Source organism: Melospiza melodia, chromosome Z (assembly GCF_035770615.1).
Source record: "Melospiza melodia melodia isolate bMelMel2 chromosome Z, bMelMel2.pri, whole genome shotgun sequence".
Classification (NCBI taxonomy): domain Eukaryota; kingdom Metazoa; phylum Chordata; class Aves; order Passeriformes; family Passerellidae; genus Melospiza; species Melospiza melodia.
In genome coordinates, this window is record NC_086226.1 from 29,184,185 (window position 1) to 29,208,443 (window position 24,259).

The window sequence follows — 24,259 nt, forward strand, 5'->3', positions numbered from 1 at the left end:
TCTTCTCTTTGCAAAACTGCTGCCTAGCCTGTAACTCTACACTACACTGGTCAGTGGTACAATATGACACATTAAATCTTGTAATAAAGCAAAGAGAAAAGTGTATTGAATCATGAGAAATCCCTAGATGCAATCAGGTTTTTGTTTGAGTTTTTTTTTCTGTATCTTTTTTTCTTTTTTTCCCTTCAGATGCTGCCCCAAAAAATGTGCATAAGAAGAAACTTCAGGCTGAAAATTGCTTTAGTGAAACACAAAACATCCATCTTTATTTCCAGGTTAGGTTTGGGCAATGCAGGATTTGCCGTGGATCTTGGACGTGTCCTGTGCTGTATTAGCATGACATTAATGCCCTGCTGCTCTTTGTCAGAGCCAGCACCAAAGTCCTGTTTGGTTTTAGATGTGTAAAGGTCTTGGCTCTCCTTTCTTCATGGACTAAGGTGGTAACTGCAGTAGCCAAGCTAAGCATCTGACAGTACAGCTTCCCTTTGGATCCTAACTGCTGCTTACAAAACTTTGCAAACACAGCTCCTAAGCTGGCAGGCTGCTTGTTTTTAGCTACAGGGAGAACCCTCATAAAGGCTTTCACTCTCCCTGAGGTCTATTGCAAAATGAGAATGTTCCCTTTCTCTTTGGCATCAATCGGGTTTGTAAACTTTGATAACAAAAGAAATACTGAGTTCATATTCCAAAATACTTGGAATCTGGTTGTTGATTTTTGGGTACATAGGGCTGTTGCTCTCACACAGAATAGTTCAGCCTTTAAAGTTCTGTCTGATCCCTTTACACATTTTCTTGTTTATTCTGTCAGATGGCTTATTCCTGGAAAACGTAATATGAGCACAATTTCCAAATTGTGCTGAGGGTAATTGTTCTCTCTTGCTGTGAAAGCATTTGGTGGTATGCATAGTGGACATTCATGTTACTGATTTTTTATCACCATGGATGGGAATATTCACATTACCAGAGACAATGAATGGATGGGGTGTGTACCTAGAGATGGAGATGGGCAGGTAGCACAAGGGTGTGATGCTTAGCTGGGAGTTCTGACTGTTGGGCAAGTAGGAAGGGCTGGTATCTGAGAGAGGCTGCAGGAGGTAAGACTTGCCAGGGGTCACCTACTGACTTTCATCCACTCATCTTGGGCACAGATTGCCCCCCTTGTTCTCCAGCCTATCTCTTTATCTTGGCCATCCCAGCTTCTTTTTGCCTTTGAGGCTGACCATGACTGCTCATATATCAAAAGGTGAGCTCCCCTTAGCAGCCTGTTTGTTCATCTTAATCCAGATGCTGAATTATTTTATATTTTAATTGTTATTTTCTCACTTTTAGGGGGTAAGAAGGACAAAAGGCAGTGCTATTGTAAGGACTGGTTTACAGAGGCTTTGAAGATGGGGCTGTTCCACACTGAGGAATAATGTTTTTTCCCTGTGCAGCATCAATCACTTTGCATTCTGTTTCCACTATGACAGCTCAGATATAATTACCTTGGGCCACTTAAATGAGTACTGTATATTCCTATAAACCTTTTAACCTGCTAAATTAATCACATGGAGAAAGTTAATGCTATTTCTATTTAAATAAAAATTTGCAAACCAGGCAGGAGAGAAGAGTGTTTTTGTGTACAGTGTTACCATTTATGCTCAACTGCTTGAGGGAGGCTGGTGGCTTTTTGAGAGATAATGGGTACGAGCTTCTGCTAAAGGCAATTGATTGTAATGAAGAGTATTTTTAAAAAAAGGGCACTGTCCACTTGAATATTGTGGCAGTCAGTAAATGCCTTATGGGGGGCTATAGCCCCACTTCTCATTAATCCTGTTTATTTATTGATACTGTCATGTTTGGAGGGGGTTGGATCTGAAAAGAGGTGAATACATATAACAAGGTTCATTCTGTTTGGTTTGCTCCCTATTTACCTCCATGTCCATTTAGCACCTTGCTTGAGATTTAATCTTACACACAGTGCTATAAAATGCCTTAAAGCATTCAATTTTCAAAGAGGTGCAATATGACTTTCTCTTGCTTTTAATGAAATTTTACAGCCTTCAGTGTTGTGTACACTGATTTTGCAAATGTAAATCCTAAAGGCTGATGCCCCAGAAGAAATAAGAAAGCTCATTTTTAAGGACAACTTTAAGCTAGCATCTTGAACCCTGAATGCCTGTGGTAAGCTTTGCAAGTCAAGTAACTTCTTAATACAGTCCCATCCACCATCTTTGGTGTATGAATTTCTCAGCTATTTAAAATACAGAGAGTAGAAACTGCATCTTTTTCTACATCTTCTTTCTCAATCAGTGAGAAAACTGATGTACAGATATATGTGTTGTGCATTACTTGCTTTCACAAGGTGGACACTGCTGAAGTCCCTATTCTGCAGTACAATCTCTAAGCATGAGCCAGTGTGGAAATCACTGGTGCAGAATGAGAACACATGCATCTCTTTGAAAAGGGCTCATTTCATGTCTGGGCAGTGTTGGGGGGGAGCAGCGAGGTGCATTTTATCATGGAAATGTTGGAAAAACTGTTTCAAGTGCAAGGAAGGGACAGGAGTAAAAGTAGTGTATAGCACTGAGTCATACTTGTTTAAAAATATAAAAACATTACTTTCCATGTTAAAATAACCAGCAGTTGTGCTTGCTTGCTGGAATGTAGTTAAATTGTTATCTCAGGAGAGTGTGCTCCCAGTTAATAGGATGTTACCCAAACTTTACCAAAAGTACAGGAATTTCAGCATGTTTCACCATTAAGATGTTTTTAAAAGTGAAGACACATCCTGCCCTCTCTTTTTCATACTTTTTCTTTAAGCAACAGTTAAACCATCTCAATGACTCTTAATGCCACTTATCATTGGGAGATGGATGAACACTGAACTGTTTTGCCCTTTGCAATTTATTTCTCACTTCAGGGTGGTGACAAGTGGCCTTTAATTAAAAGGAGGAACAATTATACTTAATTGTTTGCATTGGAGGATTTTAAAAATCTTTTTAATTGTACTACTTAAGATGTTTTCCTCTCAAAAAGAAACTGATATATTCATTTGTGTATTTGTTTCCTTGTTTAAGTGCAAATACTAACAGCATTCCAGAACCTTCTCCTCTTGCAGTGACTGTTGCTGTTTATCTCTGTGTCATCTATGGCTCATACTGTTGCACCCAAACCTAAATTCTTCACATCTTGATTACCCAGAGCAGAGGTTTGTTGCTGTGCTGACCATTGGCATCATTAGCTAATACATTCCCTTTGTGTCTGCAAGTCAAATGCAGCTACAGTGGTATTTCTGTGTTTGTGTAACTTGCATACTTTGTAATCATCAAAATATCAAAAGAGAAGGCTTTTCAAAAGTACATATGACTTAATAAATGTGTTTCTGATGTATCTACTGGAAGAGGCATTTAAAGGGAGGAGAAGGATTTATTGAGAAATAACAAAATTACTTATCAGAATTACTTGTTCTCTTTTCTTTCCCTTTGTGACTATTTCCATTATAAACTGAAGTTATCAATGTCTGCCTGAATGGAATTGCGATAGCTCTCAGAAGCTGAAATACTTTGTAATTTTTAACCTTCCATTTCTATGTTTACATCTGCTAAAGGCTGAAAGAGTTTAGTAGCTCTGAAGAATGTTTGTCTAGTTTACTTATATCTTTTTCTGAGGGGAAAAAAAAAAGAAATGGACAATGTTTTCCCTTATTCCTGAAATTCCTGAAATAACATGAATGTGTTTATCCCACACTAGATGGTAAAGATGGACTCCTTCTGACAATTAAAGTTGCTCTCCATTAAGGAGTGTGTGTACTGCATTTAATGAAGCAGCACTTAGCTTTGCTAACATCAGTCTGGAGCAGTGCAGAAGTTCTTTTAGCACATGATTGGATTCCCAGAACTCTTGCTTTGTAAATAATGTCTGTGCCCAGTGAGCCCTAATTGATAATGACTGGTAATGTAATACCTGCTGGCTAGGCCTGGTCTTTACTGAAAGAGCTCTTTGAAACTTATTTATTGATTGCTGCAATCAGTTTAGTTTTAAAAAACAAACAAAGAAAAAAAATCCCACCAGAAACCCCCAGACATTAATTTGGTCTCAGCTTTCTGATAATTGTTTTTCTTATTTGATAGAGTTAGTGATATTAAAGTCTCAAAACCCTTGTCTGCCTTTTTACTTGTAAAGCATGTCGTGGTTTTGATTATGATCTCAGGAGCAGATACTGAATAAATGTAATTTTCTGTCCAGTTCACGAAAGGCCGCCCCAAAATAAAGACATAGAATTTGCCTACTCTCTGTGTCATGAGGTTTTTATAAACTAATTATTATTTATTTACCTGTGCAGAAAGTGAGGTTTAGTCATAAGGCCGCGATGGCGTTCTCCTCACTGTCCTCAGGGTTTCTGTTGCTTTGTATTTGCACACACTGTACAGGCGTCAACTTTTGAACCCTTGTCCCGTGGTGCAGACTATGGCCAGCTCTGCTGCTGTCTGCAAAAGGGATGGGAGTTGTGCTTTCATCTGGTGAAGCTGTGCTTTCATCCTTCTCACCTTTAGTGTTTCCTTTCAGGTTTTGATTTGATTGCCTTTATCAGAGAATGGATAATGCTTGACATAGATCATCCAATGGTGACATTCACATCACGTTTTCCTCTTCTCTGTCTCACTTTATGGACATTTCAGTAGTTAAATTCTTAGTGCTGAATTACTTAATGGTTGCAAAGTGATCATTTTAGGGAGGGATAGCTGTATTGTTTTGCATTTATGTATTTTTACTTCAAAAGTGATTTAGTTACAGTTTTATATGACTTGCACTAACTGTTGTAGAAATGCCTAGTGGGAGGTAAGATTAGCTTCAAATGATCTGAAAAACAGTAGTCCATAAAAGAATGCATGAAAAAGAATTAATTGTTGATTTTTAACAAAGGTTTAATTAATAAATGATTATTATTCTCTCTTCATTGCTGGGTGGTTTTTGGTCTCAGATTTTCACTGCATTTTAAACTAATTTTTAGTATGTATGTCAGTTTTACACCAACAAGGAAGACAAATAGAGTACACAAAAACAGAAAAATAGCTAAAATCTAGCAGTGTATTTTAGTTGGGATAACTTGAACTTTAGTAGCATTTTGTGGAGAACTGATTTCTGATTTTGATGTGTCCCTTTAAGGATTTGTGCTTGGAGACTAATTTATGCCCCGATTCACTCTGTGCATCTCACGTGTATTTTGGCTGAGCAGTTGCACCCTGAATCTTTTGTGACAAGTTTATCAAGCCAGTTGGTATAATCTGTCAGTCCTGGGTCTGAAATGAACATGGGATCATAGTGGTTCATAATTTACAGCTCAGCGGGTGCTTTACAAATGATTGCTCCAACCAGTGGAGAGGTGATGCAGTTTTAAGTGTTCTAAGGCACAAGGAGTGCAACAAAATAGTTCCAGATGCACTCAGACCATAAATAAACATCAATACAGTATAGGTGTCTTCTTCTGACATATGTAGTCATAAAACCAGCAAAACAAATTTACAACACACTTTTATTTGACCATTACTCTGTACAAATAATAAATATTATTAAGCATTTCTTTCCCAGCTGTTATTAGAGTCTAACATTGGTGTATAACACATTTGTGTTAATGATAAATGTAGTTAGTTTAAAATCCCCTCCTTTACATAAAAATACTTCCAATACAATGGAAAATTTTAACTGATTTGTAGCTCTTTTGAGCATCCAACAATATGGTAAAGAGTTTTGAGCTTAGGGATATTGTAGACTGCTAAAAGGTCTGGGGGTTTTGGGGTTTTTTGGGAGGGTTTTTTTGTTTGGTTGGTTGGTTTGGTTTGGATTTTCAAGTTTATTTTCTCAGAATTTTGCATTCTGCATATTCTGCTGTCCATTTCCAGCATGCCCGCTTATGAACCTCCACAGTTTTGGTCTCTGTTAATAGCTTCTCTTTATTAATAAGACTGCCCCTCTGCTGAAAGCAGCTGGACAACTGGTGTGATTGACAGTATTTAAAAATAGTAGAGATATTTGCATTTCTTTTCAAGATGTTAAATTTTTTTGTTTTGGCTCTTTCACATGGCAGTTGTCCATCACTTCACTGGATTACCCTCCTGACAGCACCATGGGATTGTGCTGGTGTGAAACAGGGCAACCCAATACTGTCTTGTGCATCCTGCCATGCCAGGAGTACTCCCAAAGGTGCTTTTGCTGAACACCAGCACCTGTCTTTCATCCTTCTATCCTTTCTGCAGGAGAGCCTCCTTGGATGACATATTCTGGGGGAGCCACAGGGGTATTTGGACTAAGTTCAAGATGTGACAAGGCATGGTTGTAGTGTTCCTGGTTGTCATGGTTTGACTCTGGCACAATGCCAGTGCCCCCATGAAAATACCTTCTCCCTGTGTCTGCTGTGAGATGTGACCAGGAATAAGCAAAGCAGGCTCCTGCTTAGAAATAAAGAACACTTTATTAACTAAACTACAAGAAAATAACTAAACTACAAGGAAAGGAAAAAAAACACACAAGGAAAATGAAAACCTTACAAAAGCATTTTCCTCCTCCCCCCACCAAATTTCCCAATGCAATACATTCCCCCAAATCGCCAACTCTCAGTCTGGCACCACCCTTTAGAATACTGAATCTTCAGTTCATCAAGAGGAGAGGAGTCCTTCTTGCACCATAGGCTTCCCCTGCAAACATGTTGAAACCTCGTGTGCTTCCATGTCACTCAGCACTGCCCAGAAAATCCTTTGCCATCGTGACATCTTCCTTCCATGCCCAGTGCTCTCACCACTGTGCATGGACCAGAGCTGCTTCTGGGGTTATCTTTCAAGGATGCCTTGTCTCACTCCAAAAGGCACAGTCTCTGCTTTGGGACATCTGTCCCCCCCAGTTTTTCACCCCCTGGGGCCGAAGGGTACCCACACTGAACCCTTCTGGTTCTGAGGCACTGCCTCCCCCTAAATGCAATCTCTGTGTCACAGGAGAAAAAATTGGTTCCGTCTATGGCCACGCAAGAAAAGTCCAGCCAAAAGGCCACTCCGTCATCTCTCCCCCACTCAAGAGTCTTCTGCACTTCCCTCATGGCCCATTCCCTCTTATCTTATCTCTTATCTCTCTTCTCATTCAGGTCCAGGAGGATCAGCATTTGCAAGGTTTCTGTCATGCAAGAAAAGGGTTAAATATCTCAGTCTCTGCTGTCTGGAGCTCTGGAACTCCCACGCTGCCCTGCCGGGCACCTTCTCCCCGCACTCCTTCTCCTCCTGGGCCGGCCGCTATCAAATTCAGACGCCGGCTCTCCCTCTCTCTCTCCTCTGTTGGGAGGTGGCTGCCTGATGTCTCTTGGTGCTCCTCCACCCTTCCATCCTCAAGGGCCTCCTCACCCCCATCTCTGTCCAGGCCCAGGCCTACCACATGGCTGCCCTTCCCCTGCCCAGCAGCAGCAGCTGGACGGGGGAGGGAGATCCGACCTCTTTCCCTCGAAGTCCCAAGAGAGCCTCCCGGGGGAGCAGCTCTGGTTTTAACCCCTGTGTGTTCTCGGAGGTGTGTCCGAACCCCACTGGCCACATCAGGTGCCAATATTAAAATCTGAGCCCCTATTGGTAACCACAGAATATCCCAAAAAAGAAACCTACTTCCTGTCAATGTCAAACCACGACACTGGTGTTATACCAAAGCCCCTTAAAAATGGCCTTGCAGCATCCCTCTGAGATCGGTATCCCCAGCAGGTGGAAACAGCTGCCTGGGAGCTGTGCGTTGGTACTTTAAGCATACACAGAGCTGAGACCTGCAGAATGGCTACCTCTTTGCTATTAAAATGTTTTGTTCTTAAAACACGCTTAAGAATTGTTTTCAGCTGTGGGACTTGACCCAAGCCAGGGATCTGCCAAGGACTATGGTGAGATAACCAGGCTTCATGGGAAAGGCATAATTGTTCTTTCAGGAGCAATGTGCTTGGGAGCATTCCTGTGTTTATTTTGACACCCAGCCCAAGTGAGGACATCTGATACTAGTCCTTTTGCTCCTCTTCTGACTTTCTATATTGAGGTCATTTTTGTTTCAGCAATCTGGTGATGAAGACCTGGACACTCTTCCAATGTTTTCAAGTAAAAAGAAGCAATCATGGTGAATTCCTGTGATGGAGGAAGGAATGTCCTGATGCATGCTAAGGCCAAATTGACCGAGGATTTTTAACAGGAGGTGACTTGGTGAAGATCTAATTTCAAAGGATGGAATAGCATTTTAGTTTCAATTTCATAATCGCATAAAACTGTTTTAATGGCTTTTCAACAGAGACATCACACAAGGCTTTTCTTTTTCTTGTGCTTATTATATTGTATAATTGGTTTCTGATAGTATCAAAACACTAGGAAGTTTCTCTCAATAACATAATTAATCTCTACATGTTGCAATTTAGTCTTAGCAAGGTCTGTTTTCCCAGAACCTCATATTTAACATCAAGACACTTTGAATTGTGTGTATATGCTTTGGTGCTGTCCTGTGGTTTTGGCAGTCAGTGCAGTATCCAAATCCCAATACCTAGTGCTTGCATCACCTCAGCTTTTGATGGCCACCACTGGGTCACTGGGCAGTTGTGTCTAGTAATGCCTGGAGTTAATAGGATTCAAAAGCTTATAAATACAAAGCAGCTTCCTCTAGAGTGCCGTGGGGTTCCACCTTGTATTAAAAATAACACAGCAGCCAAACTAAAAACATTAAGGCTTGGCTCTAATGGTCCAGATTTTCAGAAACTGAACTTTCAGGCCTAACTGCTTTTATTTATATAAATATAAATATATTTATTAAATATATTTATTTATGTATTTATCAAGTACCACTACTACTAGAATATGCATAAGGAGCACCTAAATACAAAAATAAAACCAAACCAAAATTTGTTCTATATACTGAACTTGCTAGGTGCTTCTTAAAACAAGATGGCTGCATTAAGTGTGAGCTATATTCAGCATGAGTTTGCAGTGGGAAAGTACCTGAAATTGATCCATTTTTTTTCCAGCATATCTATCAAAATCCCATGGAATATTATGCAGAACTCTTTTATACTGTGCATAGGCTGCTTCCATGGAAGCTGAGTGGCTCTTGATGCCTCCTCTGGTACCTGATGCAAATGCCATTTTCCCATGCTGTCAGGCTGCCAGCCCATGTCCTCCTGTGCAGTCCAGAGAGAGGACAGAGCACTCTGCCTCAGTGCAGGTGGTGCAGCTACTGAATTTTGCTTATAAATAATTTGGATAGTGGAGCAATAATAAAGAATTCATGTAGTTCTTTTTGGAACTATTTGGTTTGCCACAAGCCCAGTCTCTATAGACGATGATAGAGCTCTGCCTTTCAGTAAGAAAGTTTTTGTTGCACAGAAGGTAAATATAGGTTGGGGAAGTTTTTCAGTGTATTCATACTGTTGACCCATAGTTTATGAGCAATTCATCTTGGCTGTGCTGAATAGCAAATTAATTTGCATCATTTTGTGTTTTCTTTCTAAAGCTGGCAGCTGGCAAGTAATTGGCTTTCAAAGCAGGGGTCTAAATGTAAAGGAATAGAAATAAAATAAACTGACCTGTATGAATATAGCATTGAAATACCAGGATTTTTTTGGGGACTAGAATAAGAGAATACACCTGAAAATAACGATGGCTGATGTCAAACAGAAGGATAGTAATTTGTACCTCTGTGCCATGTTTTTCATATGTTTTTGAAATATCTGAAATACGTGTTCTCCAAAAAGAACAAACACATGAGATTCTTCAAGATGTGAGCTAGAAATAACAAGCCCAAGAATTGCAAGTGTTACTCTGGAAGACACTGATAATTCTGTGGACATGAAGCCTTTGTCTTCAGAAGCCTAAGAATGTTTGTCTATTATTTGTCAGGCTCTTGAGCTATGTCTAAGCTGTATAATGCATACCATTGTGAGCTGTTCACGTTTTTAATATTACAGACTCTTATTTTTTTGCTAAGCACTGTTTAGGGACATCATTAATCCCTGGTGTTCTCAGTTAAGAATAAAATAAGTATATGACAGATAGAGAACAGCAGGAAAAGACCTTGAAGCAAAAGTGTAAGGACTCTGTTCATCTTTCATTAAGAAAAGAAATTCTCATCACCATCACAACTTTTTCTAACAGGTGAAAATATTCTTTTCCCATATTGACTTGGTTTATTTAAACTTAACATTCATGTAGAATTCTTAAGCATTTATACATTTGAACTAGAGAAAATAAGGGAAATTCACTTGAGTTATTTTTTCTTTGTTTGAAGACTGTCAACTTCGTTTGAACCCAGCCAACTGGGTTTCTATTATGTTTTATATCTCCATAATAATTTCAACTGAGTAGGGATCTGGTCACAACATATTTACTCTCTGGTATAAACCTAACTGTTTCAGTTTTCTTCTGCAGTTAAATCCAAATCAGTATCTCCTGATGCTTCCAATGACAATAATGTTCTTTAAATGAGCACTCTTTGCTCATTTGGTGGTTTGAAGTGCCTATTTAATTCTTATAGTGCAGCAGATCCTTATGCTCACACAGCTGCCACCATCAGGGAGATTTTGAAAGAGGCTGGTACCACTCACCTGGGTGCTGGTATCTTCTCAGTAGTACAGTAACTTTTCTTGAGTCTTCATATTTATTTAATTGAAGGCAAATTTTCAAGTTGTTGCTGCGTTTAAGAACAGCTAATTGTGATAACTGTTTGCAAAATCTTTGTTTTACTACAGGATATTTCTACAGCTACAGTTACGGAAGGTGTGGTGTTCTGGGCTGTTTCCTTAATGCTTTAGCCTGATATAGCTTGGGCTTAACAGGAGCAAGCCACAAGATTGCTGGATGAAATCCTGAACACAGTAAACAAGTGGGAAATATACCTCTGAGAGGTTGCTGTCTCTCCACAGTCAGAACCACAGTAATACAAAGCTGGTTGTGAAGAGAGGATTTGAGCAGCAGCAGAGGAGCTACACACAATATTCGTACTATTTTTCACCCACAGCTGGGCAGGGCAGTGTGTAAACACAGAGTGGTGTCTGCCACTATTGCCATGCAATGCCATGCCCTTGCTTGGAGAGGAAAGAATCTGATTAGTATGAGCCATCAACTTCCTTCACTGCAATTCTTAGATCTGTGGTTTATTAAACATCCAGATTCCTTAGTAAAAGTGCCGAGTGATCCCAGGGTTTTGCTCTACAGTTATTTTACAAAGCAAGTACTGCTAAGCTGCTTACCTGTGTGATTCATAATTTTTTCCTCAAAGTGATGCATAAAGAAGGCTTTATTCTGCATCCCTTTTGCTCAGTGTAATACCACAGTGACAGGAGTGCAACAATGTTTATTGTAATATTCTGAGTGTTTCGCAGCTGCATGTCAGTCATGTGGAATTGCCTTATTAATGTTGATGAGAAATCTCATCCAAAAAGTGAGTGCAAGAAAGGAATGACCTTTTACACTTCTGGCTGGTTCATCATGCATGCTTACAAAAGGATCTTGCCATAATTCACAATCCTAACCTGGCAGAGAAGCAGGTATCTGGCTGGTGTTAGTTTTGGCAGTTGGTTTCTTTGTAGCTTAGAGTCTTAATTAAACCTTTGAGAGCCTTGGGGATTACTTAAACATACGTGCAAATTATCTTAGTGTTCAGGAATTTTATATGTTTATTTTTAAAGACCTTCCTTCATTCCTTTTCTAGGACTGGAATAGAAAAGAACGTATTACCATAAAGGTTTCTAAAATGATATTTATGCATAAAAAGCATATTATGATAAAGGATTTCTCTCTGGGGTTCAGATTAGGAATTATATTCAGTCCTTTTCCTGTTGCTATTCCCTGCTGAATTTCTTCATCTGATAATATTACTATTTAGGAAGTGGTAACATATGCATCTAACAAGTTAATTGTAAAAGCCCAAAAGGGGTAATTTGATTGTGCTACTGAAACAATAGTAGTCAAGCATTCTGGTCTGCGGTTGCCAGTTTTAAATTACCACGATTGCTGTAAATCATGCAAAGGAATTGTGGGAAACAGAACTTTCGGCTTTTCATTAGAAATGCCCCATTTTCTGTCCAGGATCGCTCAGCCATCTGTCTAACAGACTGCAGTGGTGCTTCACAGGCCATTCCTTCAGCAACCCAGGGCAGTAAGAGCGGTATGAGGGAACATTCCTTAGTGTTGCAGCATCTTTGAAATCTTAACTATGCGGGTTTGTGGCTGAGAATCGAGTGCACTTCTCAAGGTAAATGATGCATAAGCAGGCACTGGCAATTTTCCATGTTAGGAACTCTTCATACGTTTCACATACACGTAATTAGGTGGTTAGCACTTTGCTGTATAAGAGATGCTTCTCCTTTTTACTTTTAAAAAATAGAGTCCAACTCCAGCATTCCTGAACTAATGTATTCTCTGCCCTTGTGTGATTTCATTAAGGTATCAGAGGACCTGGTAGCATCCTGTAGAAACATTCTGGAGAATCAGAAGGGAAAATACCACACTCAAAGATTTCAAGTAGTGTGTAGGCGGAAATAAGTCTCAATTTTAAAATGAAGTCAAAATATCTCCCATTTTGAAACTTTTTATTTTACATATTCATGTTACTCATGTTGTTGGTATTGGACTGAGATGCAGGCTATTCCCAGGAAGCCCTAGTCCTGTTGTAGATACTCTATATTTGCCCTGTGGTGGAGAGGGGAAAGTAGTTCACGCTGCATGCGGGGGCTTATTTCTTTCTGGGGTGTTTAACAAAATGGCACTTGAAGAGAATGATATTTTGTTAAATGAGTTCTGAGCTAGGACAACTGAAGAATTTAACTGGTAAGCAACTGAACTGCTGGTTCAATGTATATATAGCCTTACCAGTTTGTTTTTGCTGTCTAAAAGTGAGGAAAGTTGTATGAGTAATGTCAAAATCACTATTCTGCAATGGAAGTGAGGGGTATTTGGGTTAGTGTCTCTTGCCATTATAAGGCATTCCTAATGCTTAACTCTGCCCTGATCCTTCCAGTGAAATTTGTATCACTTGAGCACATCATATGGCCACAATGTGTATGTGTGGGAGTTGGGATTTCCAGGATGCTAGTGCCTACATCTGTCACAAATATGTGAAATGTGCTGGGATTCCTAATCTTTTATTTTGGCCTACCACATTTCACTAACTCTACTTTGTTTTGTATCCGCTCTTCTTCTCTTTAAAGGCAAAAAAAAAAAAAAAAAAAGGAAAATATTAAAAGGTTTCTCTGCAGAAATTTACATCTGCCTAAGTACGCATGGCATGGAAACAAATATAGCAGTCATTCTAATCATAAGCACAAATTATTATGAAAGGGAGGCAGTTGCCACTTTATTTTTAAAAATGCATATTTATGAAGTAATGTAGATAGAAGTCATCTATATCTCAGTTCAGTTAACAGCAGTGTAATTGATATGTTTTGATTAATCGGAAGCTAGTGTGATGTTGTTCTTAGTGTGGAGACAGCTACTATCTTTCAAAAGCATTAGCTATTTGTGCTTATCAAGTGTAAGCAGTGGTAGTGAAATGCCTTCTGATTGCCTTAATTTACTATTGTTTTGGCATCAAATAAAAGAAACAAAGTAATTTTCAGTGAAGGAGTCGTTATATCTGATAGACACTTCAAATTTCCCTTAGTGTTCTTTTGTGATGATGTGGCAATAAAAAACCTGTTCTTCAGCTGTATGCAATCTTTCACTAAAAATTAGATCAGTGAACTCTTAACTTGATTTTCTTCTTTGTGCAGCTTTAAGCTGTTCAACTAATTTCTTTCTGGCAAGAATTTCCTTTTTTTTTTTTTTTTTAAATCACTTGAGGGGGGGATTTATTTAACTTTACTTTGGCCTTTAAATGTCTTTCATTTCAGTTATCCTTTAACCTTTGAAGTAAGATTTGGGTAAAATTTTAAATAATGTCTTCAAACAAATTCTTGCCTTTTTATATAATACTGCAGTGGATACTAAGTTCAGGGGGAAGAAAAGAAAAATTTTGCAGACTTTCATTGAATCTCACTTCTGTTAAAGTCAGTTTGAGTTTACAGTTATTTTCAGTTTATTCCCAGCTGTATTTTTCAGTGTGACAAGAGAAATTCATTTGGAGTAAGAAGTAGGAGGATTGTGCTCAGTCAGAAGAATTTACATATATGCAAAGCTGCTGTTTCTGGGTGAGGCTTCCAAAAGATAAGAGGGAAGGAGGGAGTGAGTTTGAAAGTAAGGAGCTAAAATGGAAACCCTCACAAAAAAAACCAGATTTCTGGAGTTCAATCAGAGCAGTGAGCAAAGAAGACTGAGAGTAGAATTAAGATTCTGATTTGTTTTCCAAAAAAAAATCTTCAGGAATTTTCTTGAGGTGCAAAGGATCCATATTTTAAAGTCTGGATGATTAGACTTCTAGTGAGTGGATGTGTTTGGCTTGATGAGTTAGAGGTGAAAATTGTAGGCAGATTCATGACAGTTCTGGGCTGGTAGAACAGAGAATTTTGCAAAATGAGAAATACTGAACTTATTTATAATAGAAAAGTAGAGCCCTAGAGTGAAAGGTCAGAAGACAACATGAGAGAGGGACAGAGAGCAAGAGGAGAGAGATGAAGGATTTAGAGTAGACCAAAACCAAAAATCCATCTAGTTAATAGTTGAGAGAAATCTTCCGGCTCTTTCAACACTAATCCACTCCTTTCCTCCTTTCTCCAAAATCAAAGATATCAGAGGGGGAAAGTAGTAGATGACTTGCACTGGCTGGCCCATGTGGAGCAGCTGTGTGGCAGCTCCCTGGTGTATTTTACCTGCACTGTTCAGAGATCTCTCAATAAGCAGGAGATTGATGTGACCTGCAGTTACCTTCTCTTTCCTGAGCTCTGTCTTAGAATGGCTTGAATGTTGACTCATAAAAGGAACACAGAGTTTGTTCAGTGTTCTCCATAATGCCCCTGGAGCACTTTTTGGATACCTAGAAAAGAAGCTGGGCCTCTGTAGCAGATCGACACCACCCATGCTGTCTGAATGATGCTATCCTTGAGTCATCGCACATGTGGGAAGAGCTGATCTGTGGGCCAGCCTGGAGATGAGCTGTTGATCAGCACAGACTGTGCTGTACAAAACTGTGAGTTTTGTTGCTCTGTTTTGAATCTTCCTTGGTTATTTTGAACATTTTGCCATAGCGTGTTTTCCAGCTCATTCTGAATAAGAAATCCAAAGTTTGTTACATGACATCCAACCACCTCACCAACATATCTACCTTACCAAGCTTTTCTTGTCCTCTGTCTTGCCCTGCCTGTGCAGTGATCCTTGTCCCTTTGAACTAAGTGGAAATAGTGAATATTTAGACTTAGTTAAATATTTTATTTCTCTGTTAATTTCTCTACACATGTTTAATTCCATCCTCAGGCTTTGTTACACTCTTAATTCTTCTCACTTAATTTTTCTAATGCTCAGGGAGTGTCATTTGAGCTCTTTCTTGCTCTGTCAGAGTTGAATTCATCTGTGCTCATTCAGGTATGTCCTTATTCACACTTCCCTATGGACAAGTCTAGTTCTTAGAGATGTGATAGGACCCACCATGTCCTAAAAAGCTGAAAGATTCTTAGGAGTCAGTCATCAAGAGTATGAGCTCCCTTTGAAGGAGGGGGCTGAGGGGCATGCATGTATTCTCCCTGCCAGTCTTGATACTTGCTGTAGTCATTGTGGCAGCTGTGGCATTCTGAAAGAGTGGGTCTGTGGTATGCTTATGAGAAAAAGAGGATGTATTGTTACTTGAAACTGGCTTTCCTCTGTGAATTATTTAAGTAAATCTATTAATTGTTGGGGTGATTTCTCCTGATGGATGTCACTTCAGCTGTGGTTACAGGAATGGATTGCTACTGGTAGGAAATGCTCTCACAGGATAAATCTCTTCCTACCTCAGTATTCTGTGCACTGGCTTTCACAGGTAAAACTGAATGTAGCAGATTCTGTCTGCTGGGCTCTCTAGCAGGCTGATACTCAGAAGCAGCAAATTCATGGCATGGTAACTGCTTTGGTATTTGGGTGTGATTTTATGTGATAATTTTTATTAAAAATTCATGAGTTTGGAGAAGAATACTCACCCTGGTGAGAAGCACTTTCAGTTTCTCACACTGCTACTTAAACTGAAATTGCTGGAAACAATTGCTTTCTTTTTTAGGTCTTTGAAAAATATACCAAAGTAAACTATATTTCATAAAAAAACTTAAATCATTGATTGATCTTAAGTTCCAAATGACAAAATTACTGAAATGTTCTGATATCAGCCTGTGGTCTGAGGACTTAGTGCTACTTTAGAAGGAAACAAAGCATTCTAAAAATTGCACAAAGCCATATCTACAGTTTTTTTTACAGATCTGTGACCAAATTCTGAAATGCTACTTTTATCTTTATAACCGTTATTGTGAGTTTTCAGTCTGACAATGATCAATTCTATAATTCATGCTGCCCTGGCAATCTTAACTGATGTCCACTGTTCTGATTCATTATTTTTGGCAAGGCAAGGTAGCATGCACCAGAGTTATGAGGAACAAGTTGAATTGAAAGTTGCTTGAAATATGACACCTTTTTTTTCTCTCTCTTTTTTTTTTCTTTTTTCTTTTTTTTTAACCCTATGGTTTCTTTTTGGTAAAAATTTTTTATTTATCTGTGTAGGTCACTGTTTTCATTCTGAGTTTGGTATATTATTTTTCTTAAATCGTGTTCAGGTTTTATTTCCAGAAAGTTGACTTCATTCTTCTTTGTGCCCAGTACAGAACTGCTTACAGAAATAGATGCTTGTAAATAATCTTTTCAAAGACTCACATTGTAACAAGTGAAGCCCTTGATCCCTTCATCTAGGTTCTTAAACACTGAACAGGTAAATAAGAGCTTAATGAAATTAATTATTCAGTAATGGAAAATGAGTATTCCAGTTTATAATAATGGGTGAAGGCATGAATTGAACTTTACATGAAACTTACCATTACATGAAAGAACAAAGAAACATAATTTGCATCTGTATAAATGCACATGCTTTGTGGGAATCTAGTTATTAAGCCTAGAAGCATTCTTTGTAACATCTATTCAGTTACTATCACCGCCAGTTAGTCCACTATGATGAAACTTCTGAAATAACCTGAGGTTTGGAAGAACTAACAAAACCCACATCTCTTTGTTTAGGTTCTTCAAAATATTTCGGAGTCCTTGATAACTTGCAAGTCACTTCTGTACTGAAGCAATTAAATTTACAAACACATTATTAAACATACCTTACAAAGGCAAGAAAACTGCGAGTCCCTTTGTTTTTAAGGACATCATTTACCATCAAGGTATAATTATGTCATAAGGAAGCTGTTAGAGATTATCTGATTAGGCATATAGGACTCTCTTCAGTGAAGCTTTATGATGTCTGCATACTGAAGTGGGAAGAGGAAGCCTTTGTTTTAAGTGAAAGTGTTAAGTGAGTTTACTTGATTGTCTTTTGCAATTATTCAGTATTTATATTGTGGACTGTATAAACAAATATGACATAGTTGGAAATAAATACCTATATGAAATAAGTATAGGTATGTAAATATGTAAGTAAATTTATATTCCTAATTCAGTCTAATATTGGCTACAGGCTGGAAGCTGAGTCCTGCCATCAGTGGTGTTCCTGCCAACCCCTGAAAATAGGCCTCTTTGAATTCCTGAGTCTGATTTAAGATTGTTGATTTAATATTTTTAGAAGGAAAAACAAGCCTAAATCAATGGAGAAGTACTTGGCTGGAGATTTCAATTGCACAAGATACATGTTCTCACTTGAGACCTTAGGTAAAAGACTCTGGAGGAATTCTCCACCCCATTCCTATGTAAATTCTGACCCAAGCCCCCCAAAAAATCCTGCTCATGATGCTTTCTGTTCCTTAGTTAGCCACAGGTAAAGAAATCTTAGTTTGTGATACTGGTGGTCTTTTAGTTGAACTCAGTTTTTCATTGGCTGGATAATACATTGTTTTATTCTTTTCCTGAGATGTATCAAAAAGACTTAAAGCTAAAGAGGCAGTGTGGATGTAAATGTACATGAAAATCAGCAGCAGAATTTAAGAGAAAGTAAATGATGGCTATGACAAGAACTTGCAACATGAAACGGAAACTTGTATTTATACATAAAACCTTTAATTTAAATATATACATCAATGCAAGCCCAGGCAGAGTTAGGAAAGATGAGTGGAGGGGTATGAATTAAATGCTCAGATTTCCCCAGTGCCTCATTGTGACTGACTTCCAAGGAGGAATTCCGGAGCTGTGTTCCTTCTTCTGTTGATCTAATAAAAGGATTGAATAATAGAATGTTTAAAATAGAATGGAAGAAAAATACAAAATCTACTCTAAAATGTCCTTGTTGTATAGGCATCAGAATTCGAGACATAGAATATCTCTTTTGGGTCTCTCTTTCCATGGGTGACACAGGCCAGTAATGCCATGTATAATCGTCATTGAGTTAAGGAACTGGATTGGAGATCTCCCTACAAGCAGTGTTGGGCTCTGAAATAAAATGTTGAGTCTTGCTTGCGACCTTTAAAATATTTTTTTCCCGATCTATTAACTTCTTTGTTGTAGGGTTATTCTTCAGATTTAGGTTTTAGAAAGTAGAAATTTTGAAAGTTTGAAGAAAGATAAGACTAAAACCAACAAAAAATGTTTCTTCTTCAGCAACTTTTAGAGTTTGGAAAAGCCATAACCTATTAATATTAAACATAACATAACATATTAAAAGCCATAACATATATGGCTCCTGTGGCTTTGTTAAAGAGACAGCTCTCTAGCACTAAGTGTATTTGTTTTCCTGAATTGTGGAGGATTACCACAATAGAAATATATTTAGAATATGAAAATATAAAGTACATATGTAGCTTGCAACAGAGGGCAATAGAAAAGCCACAGCTAAGATGTAAATCTTAGTGACTTTTTGCCTGTTACATGATACCTCAGTGGTGATTGTTGAAGAACAAAATTAAGACTCGTATTTTATAATAACAAAATATTTATTTTGAACATGATTTGTACATTCACTCATATTCCAGCAGTATTTGAGGCCACAAGTATCTCAGCATATTGCAGGAACATCTGGTGAGGCCTGGATGCCTCACTCAGCCCTTGGCTGGGCATCTAGAGTCACTGGAAGGGGCTGCGTTTTAGCCCTTCAGTCCTACATGCCTGTGTACTTCCCAGCCACACTTTTCAGTCCTGGCTGGCTTCAACACCTTTCTTCTTTGCAAGCTTCTGTACACCCCTTTCTTTAATGCCTAATCTCTTCACAGGGGCTTCTTCTTGATAGCACGAGTCACGCAGACCTTGGAGCTGTGTGGTCAGTGGTGTAGGGTTTAGGCATTGCTCTGTGTAGCCAAGTGATGTCCAGGTTCCCCTGACTGCAGAAGCTCTTAGGAAGTGCAGTTCAGGACTAAAAAGCTGAGAACATACTTCAGAAGTGTAGAAAGAACAGCCCATTATGCTACATAACTTTGAGTGAAACTCAAAATACCCAGTAACTAATGAAGAGTTACATTTCTCGTGTCAGTGAAATCTGAACCCTGTTAAGCTGAAATGGCAAATTTTAGCCTTTTTGAGGAAAAAGGAGTGATAGTGAGGCAGGAAGCGAAGTAGCTGTTTTAGGATATGGCAACAAAGTGGGCTTTTTGTATTTGCTGTTGAGTGAAGAGAACGCTGGAGAAAGTAACCACTCACAGGCAACACTTTGTTTGAATGTGACCAATTTGTAGAATTTGTAAAGCCAGACATTTAAACATTAGGAATGCTTAGGGTAGCAGCTACAAGATTTAATGGCCAAACTAAACTCAAACGTAGAAAATATGGAGATAAGGCAAATTTGCTGCTCTCCTCGAAATCTCTCTCCTTTGTTCTCAAGAATGATGTGCTAAGGTTGCACCATTACAAAAAGTAGAGAGGGAGAGGGAGCCCTGGAGGTTTCGTCTTTGCCTGAGTTACATACTAAGGCCCCTAAAATAACATTTGTATCTCTGAATTATAAACCCTGTACTTCAAAGCATAAAATGTTTACTCACTGTGCTGGTTAGTCATGAGCTTTTTTGATCCAACAAATACTGTTTGTATGTTTCTGTATTAATAGTTTGCCAAGTCATTCTTTATACTATGTCTTTTCTTAGAGCACTGACCATTCTGGCAGCATACATTTATTGGGTGATTTTCTGAATATGCTGTATTTACTTTTCAAAAATTCTGTATTTTTTCTTCTTCCTTTTTACAGTCTTAGTTCCGTGAACCAGTTTTTATTCCTGCTTTAGTTAGTATTAATAGATTTGTTTTTCCATATCAACTGACATTTTATGTGCCTATTGAGAAATATTTAATCAAAAAGGAGATTAATTGAATTGCATTAATTGCATTAAGTGATCTGGCTGGGAAGAAGGTGATTGGACCAGATAATGTCTGACACTGTTGCACTGCCTGATTTTCTCCATTTCTGTCACACAGATCACCAGTTACTTGTGCCCCGTAATTTGTTTACTTGAACAGCAAGTTAAAGTGATGGAGATTTTTTAAAATTAATATTATTTTTCTTCTAGTAAATTCCAGTTTTCATTTTGTTTCAGCCTTGTAAAATATTTTTTGTTCTTTATTTCTATTTTTGATTCCTCAGTATTTCTTCGGTTCCATTGAAGAGCAATCTAGTGCTTATTGTTTCTGCTACATGTGGATTATCACCAGGTACAGTAATCCATTATGTATTTTTCTTAATTAACTGGCTACTACCTTGATAGTAAAAAGGTGCTCCAGACTTCAAGCAACATTTTTATGTCTATGCTCTTTTGAAGTTAGTTTCTTAAGTGTGGACATAAGAAGTGTCTACAACAATCCAGTAATATATTTTTTTCTAATCTTTTCTTTGTAATTTTCCTGTTAATTTATCAAAAGACTTTTCCTTTTAAGTTACTGATATGTCAGCAACAGTTTCAGCTAATAGAGTTCTGGGTTTCCAGCTGCCCAGATCTCAAAATGCTTTCTGTAAACATTGACTAAGCTATTCTTCATAACATTCCTCCAGCACAAGAAGATAATTAGCTGTAGCTGGGAATATGACATATTTCACTTAAGAAAGGCAGTCTGAATTTCTGGTTACCACAAGACCTATGTTGTTTGACAAGTGAAATTGCTAGGATTTCTGTTTGCATCCTTTACAATACTGGTGGTTTCTTTTAAAAGGTCAAAGAGGTGTATTAATTCCTATATTTGCCCTTGTACCACAGTGTAGACATCCTGAGCTATCCGTCCGTATATACTCTTGTAACCATAATGCAGTGGAAAACATAAATTCATCTTTTATCCTACCGTGAGTGCCAAAAAAGAATCAGTTGTTACTCAGCTTAGTGCTGCTAAGAAAATGTTCCGGTTATTGTTATGTCAAAGGGGCAAAGACTGCCAAGTCTGTAAGGACAGAAATGTGGTTCCGTGAAGTATTTAAAGCATGAAGGGCAGGATTTATTGTTAGACTTCTAAAGATATGAATAGATTGAGGAGGGGAGGGGAAAAAGACTCTGATTTGGAACTAGAATGTGATCCCTTGTCCAGAGTAGATTGGTGAGACCAAGTGTAAAGTTAAACAGATTCAAAGCTTTTGGTGTCTGAACAGAAGAAAAAGGGAATGGTGATGGAAGGTTCTGATGTGTTTTCTTCGTGTTTCCTTGAAGGAATATAGGGAATTCCTGTGCAGAAGAGAAAGTTGATGAGAGAATTTAAGGAGTGAGTTCGCAGTTGCAGAACACTATTTTAGCTGAGAATGTGAAACCCTGTTGCAGGTTTGAAGGTGAGAAGTTTGAACCTAAGAAAGAGCACATAATCGCAAAATATCCCAAGTTTTAAGGGACCTATAAGGATCATTGAGTCCAACTTTGCCCCTCTCAGGACCATATAGAACTGCTTTAGTTAGTATTAATAGATTCAGTTAGTATAAATTTATAATTTTTAATAAATTTAGTTAGTATTAATAAACCATATAACCAAGAGCATTGTCCAAACAATCCTTGGAGCCCTGACATACTTGGTGCCATGGTCAGGGGAGCCTGTTGGAGTGGCCAACTACGCTCTCAGTAAAGAACCTTTTCCCAATGTCAAACCTGAACTTCTCCAGTGCAGCCTCACTGCACTTCCTTGTGTCCTGGCACTGGTCACCAGGGAGTGATCAGCACCTCCCCTTCTCTGCCCCCAGGAGGAAAGTGTACCTTGCTGTGCCAGCTCCCCCCTCAGCCTTCTCCTCTCCAAGCTAAGCAAGCCAACTCACTTCAAATGGTCTTCGTAAGTCTTGCCCTGAAGGGGTTTCACCATCTGGGTCACCCTTCTCTGGACACATGTAAACAATCTGATGTCATTCTTACGCTGTGGCACCCAGCACTGGAGGTGCCCCCAGCACTGGAGGTGAGGCTGCCCCAGTGCAGAGCAGAGCAGAGCAGAGCAGGACAATCCCCTCCCTTGCCTGGCTGCTGATGCTGTCCCTGATGCCCCCAGGACACGCTTGGCCCTCCTGCTGCCAGGGCACTGCTGACTCATGTTCAGCTTGCCATAAAATGATTGGAATGACTCAAAAGTGCATGTGAAGAGTCCGGTTTTCCTTTTGTTTGAGATAAATACTTTCAAAAGGTTTAGGGAAAAGTAGTTCAAGGCTCTCAGCAAGTGTCACACATCACAATTGATGCAATCTAGGGAAATAAAGTGCTTTTCAGGTAAAATTAGGATACTTCCCAGACAAATTGTTTTGTTTTCCTTTGAGTTAAGGTGTAGAGTAGTGGTTTAACTGGAAATGGAAAGAAATAAAATACAAGAGAAATAGAATAAAGAGACAGGATTCCTTAGGTCAATCTCAGGAGCACAAATGCTCTGGAAATAGGTGCCAGATATCACAGGTGCCAGGAGTCCTCTGACACATCTGTTAGAGGTAGCCCAGCATAATGGAGAAGCAGGAACTCCTGGACAATCTTGTAGGACTTGTGAATCCATATCATGTGTCTGCTTGGAAATAGTCCACCCCTTTTCAATTTTCCATGCAATCACAGGGGTTTTTTGCAATCTTTCTTCCAAAGCATGTAATTTATACCCTCCTCTTATACTTAAAAGTCTGCTGCCTGCAACTTTTCAGCTAGATATGTAAATTCCACAGAATTGTGGAATCATGGAATTACTGAGGTTAGAAAGGATGCCTGGATATCATTTAGTCCAACCCTTGTGCTCAGAGCGAGATTTCATTAATGCAGTTGTGCTTTGAGTCCATTGGACTTTTGAGTACCCCTGGACTGTGCTTTGAGTCCATTGGACTTCTGAGTACCCCTGGACTCCACAACCTCTAAAAATTCTCTTCCACTGTTTTGTCCCCTCTTCAGTGAAAAAAGTCATTAATGGAGATTTAAACAGAAATTACTCTTGGGCTGCTGCTTTAGTGGCTGTGCCTCAGCTGGACTTTTTGCCATTGTCTGAAATCCTTTGAGCAGGGCATTTCAGCCAGTTTCCAGTACATTTCTCTAGTTTGTACTTCATCATTAAGATTTTACATGGGAGAGGTTCAAAAGCCTTTCCAGCTTTTTTTCAGCACTGGACCTTTCCTTAGATGCTTTTTTGAAGACTGAAAGAACTTCCGGCACATTTGAGTCCATTTGATCTTGTCCAGATTATTATTTTCTGGAAGGTTAGCTTAGGACATAATGAAAAGATAATAATGGGCAAAGATCGTCACGTCCCAGTTAAGGCACTGATGCATCTGGGTCTGTTTCTTATTTTGTGAAACAAACTAGTTTGGATGGGCCCTATCAGCTCAGTGCTGTAATCCTTTTGTTTGCCTTGTGGATTACAGTAATCAAATGTGCTTCTGTATCTCTGAAAAAAAAAAAAAAAAGAGCTTCACCTATATCAGTTATTCACGTGAATCTGTGTCACCCTTTTTCAAAGCTGCAGTATTTCCAAGAATCATTTTAAAGGGAGACTGCTAATAATTTTAACATCCAGCCTATTACCTTATGTACAGTAATGCCTGTTTTTCACACATAATGAACTGTCAGAGCCAAGTGCAAATATAGCTGATTTTGTGCTTGTATGGTTGTTCTAAACTGTTGCTGCTGGCATTTTTTGTGCTATCACCCCTTGCTGCTGCCACAGATAGAGTGACGCACTTCACCTGTAAGAGAGAAATAACAATATCTTTATTGAAGTAAAACAGCCATTTCAGCCATTTAACAAAGTTTGGTGGTAAATGCGTCAGCAGTTTAACAATATTCAATGGC

The 24,259-nt window shown here is 38.8% G+C and overlaps 1 protein-coding gene across 3 annotated transcripts in view; it reads left to right on the plus strand.

Moving 5' to 3' along the window:
- The window catches only part of GHR (growth hormone receptor), a 149,180-nt gene that overhangs the window by 47,954 nt on the left and 76,967 nt on the right, over nucleotides 1-24,259 (plus strand). For 2 of the 3 annotated variants that reach the window (XM_063181418.1, XM_063181416.1), the window contains exon 2: nucleotides 20,635-20,702. The exons of the other annotated variant lie outside the window; for it this stretch is intronic. The gene's annotated coding sequence lies outside the window, so the exon portion shown is untranslated. The remainder of the gene's footprint in view (nucleotides 1-20,634; nucleotides 20,703-24,259) is intronic. 3 annotated transcript variants of the gene reach the window in all.